This window comes from Micromys minutus (genome assembly GCF_963924665.1).
Source record: "Micromys minutus genome assembly, chromosome: 16".
Classification (NCBI taxonomy): domain Eukaryota; kingdom Metazoa; phylum Chordata; class Mammalia; order Rodentia; family Muridae; genus Micromys; species Micromys minutus.
Genome location: NC_137985.1, coordinates 18188033 through 18191414, shown reverse-complemented (window position 1 = coordinate 18191414; position 3382 = coordinate 18188033).

Sequence of the window (3382 nt, the reverse complement as noted above, 5' to 3'; positions counted from 1 at the left end):
CCAATCCATAGAAATTGAAATTTTAAATATTTTCAGGTGTGTCGACAAAGTGAGTAGTCTGGTTGATACCATCCAGGAAAATGATAGCAGACATTTCTGGCAAATTGAAATCAACAGCCATACATCCAGTGAAGAACTGGTTGAAGTGGGTAATTGATGTGAGCATAGACTGTGGCTGTATGTAGGGGTCTTGATGGGTTCATTTCCAGTGCAGGAAACTTGAGTGTAACGATTAGCATCAAAGGGACTATCAGACAGAGCAGACAAAGTGAAGAAAGATTATTATTAGGGTGAGGAAGAACACACAAGGCACACGGAGAGATACCTCTGCAGAGCTGACGCAACCCTCATGAGTCTGAAATCCAGCTTCTCACTGAGGGCTGGGGTTTCCAGGGTGTTTGAGGGAGCTCCCTCCCCTGATTTAGGGCCGTTCAGTCTGGACAGAGAAAGAATGACTGATAGAGCCAGTGCTTTGGTGTGAACATCCTTGAACTTGCAGATCCATCAGCACAGTGTTCCACGGGTAGGCAAAGAAGCCTCCCGGGCCTTTCTTTTAAGCTGCAAAGCTTTTTTTCTCAGACAAGAGACAGAGGAAGAATCTGCCATCTTGGAAGTTGACTATCTTTATTATCTAGTTACAGCCCTCTCCCAACTGTTCATCAACCATGTATCTGTCTAACTCCAACACTCTCAAAATTGTATTTCATAATTGAGTATAGAGTGGGAACTATTTTAGGGATGCTTTCTCAGAAACTTAGTCTATGGCAAGATGAACTTCTCGTTGGTGAACCTGGTAAGATGTAGGCTGGAGAAGAATTTGATGATACTAAACCCTCAGTTACCCCAAATCTCTAAGTATCCTTAACAGTAGGTAATTGTGTCTTTTAAAGTATTTAGAATCAAGGAAAACTTACAAAGCCTGGACATTAGTGCAGAAGTTGTCATTTGTAGGGGAGCTGTAATGAGCTTAGCACATATGGGAAATCCTTCGACGAGGTATCATTTATTTAAGTCAAGGTACAGAGTAGGAAGCAAAGTTTCTAATACGGTGTGTGTGAGATAATATTTTTTGACTAAATTCAGTCAATAAAGTTATATTTAACAGTGGAGAGAAATATTTCAATGTAGTCCTTGTTAGGAAATCACAAGAAAAGCTTAGATAGTAAACTCTACAGAATGCTCCCTGTGAATAGGAGGACTATAACAAATTCTTTTATCTTAAGGCAGAACTGAAGATTCATGAGGAAATCCACCGAGGGACAAAATCCTATGAATGTGAAGTATGTTTGGAAGCATTTTACCTGAAGCCACAGTATAGCACACATCAGAGATACCACACATACGAGAATCCATATGACTGTAAAAACTGTAGCGAAGCTTTCTTCTCTAAGTCTCCTTTCAGTCACTATCAGAGGCTCGAGAGAGGTGAAAAACCACACGTATGTACAGAGTGTGGGAAATCCTTCTACTGCAAATCTCACCTCACTGTGCATCAGAGGACCCACACAGGTGAGAAGCCTTATGAATGTAAAGACTGCAGGAAGGCGTTCTACAGCAAGTCTCAGCTCAATGTGCATCTGAGAATTCATACAGGTGAGAAGCCGTATGAATGTAAAGACTGCAGGAAGGCGTTCTACCGGAATTCTGACCTCACTGTACATCAGAGAACTCATACAGGAGAGAAGCCCTATGAGTGTAAAGTCTGCAAGAAAGCCTTCTACTGCAATTCGCAGCTCACTGTACATCACAGAACTCATACAGGTGAGAAGCCTTATGAGTGTCAAGTCTGCAATAAAGCTTTCTACTGCAAGTCACAACTCGCTGTACATCACAGGACTCATACGGGTGAGAAGCCTTATCAATGTAAAGAATGCAGGAAGGCGTTCCAGTGCAGGTCAGACCTCACTCGACATCAGAGAACCCATACTGGAGAGAGGCCATATGAATGTAACGAGTGCAGGAAGGCTTTCTACCGCAAATCAGACCTCACGGTGCACCAGAGAACACACACAGGCGAGAAGCCCTACGAATGTAAAGAGTGCAGAAAAGCTTTCTACTGCAATTCCCAGCTCACAGTACATCAGAGACAGCACACAGGTGAGAAGCCTTATGAATGTAAAGACTGTGGGAAAGCCTTTCAGTGCAAATACGAACTCACCCGACATCAGAGAACACACACAGGTGAGAAACCTTATGTATGTATAGACTGCAAGAAAGCTTTTTACACCAAGTCAGATCTCACTCGACATCTAAAAACTCATGCAGGTGACAAACCCTGAAGATACAGAGGAAAGTAGTACGTAATAAGTCATCCTTACCTGGCACCAGAGAACACACATAAAAACTTTTTACCATGAAATTAGACTTAATCTCCTAGAATTCATACACATGCAAGAAACAATGTAAAAAAGGTCTCTAGCTCACCTCCATGTATAGACCAATAAATTTAGGAAATGTGAAAAGACCCTGTGTGGACAAATCTTTTATAAAACCATATAGTATATGCAGGTGAATTTCCTTTTGAATATAAAGAATACTAGAGCACTTCTTAAAAAAATTATAAAGCATTCAGTGGGTAGGAAATCTCATCTAGACTTTATCAGTATATATGACATGGGAAATTTGATACCTAAGTCAGGCCTTAGGCTGCAGAAGTGGTTATAGAGGTGTGGTAGTCTACAGCAAATTGTTTAGCCAGGCTCAGCTTCTCCTCCTGACCCACGTGGGTGATTTTGGCAAGACTCATTTGGACTTGATGTTTAACAGCATAGCCAGATATGACATCAAAAACTGGGGAAAGCTGGGCATGGTGGTGTTCAGTGTTAATACTAGCACTCGGGGGCAGCGTCAAGTGCATCAGTATGAGTTTGTGGCCAACCTCTTCAACATACTGTGTTCTGAGCCAGCTAGAGATTACAGTAAAATTCTGTCATGAAAAAAGTGGGAAAATGTTAAACGGCAATAAAACCCACATTGTGGTTAAACCATAAGAAAGAATATCAGTGACTTTTTAAAGTCCTTGAAACTCAGCTGACATCAGAAACACATCAGCAACACAATAAAGCATAGGAGTGTGTCACGAGAGTACAGGTGCCACGTGACATCATCAGCATCATGACTCCGGTGTTCAGCTGTAGACACACACGGGAGAAACTGCATCAGTCTACAGGTTACAGAAGCTGCACTCACACATTAACAAGCATGGCCTCAAGTGTGAAGGTTAAGAACACGTTCGGATTTAAAAGTGGGTTGAGCTTGATTGTGGCGCAGTTGTATGTGCATTTCCTGTTCTTCAGGGTTTGAGAGCTCTTACACATCACCTGGACTTCCAACATTCATGCCCAAGAGTCCATTTTTGGAAAGGATAAGCAATCTGAAAAAG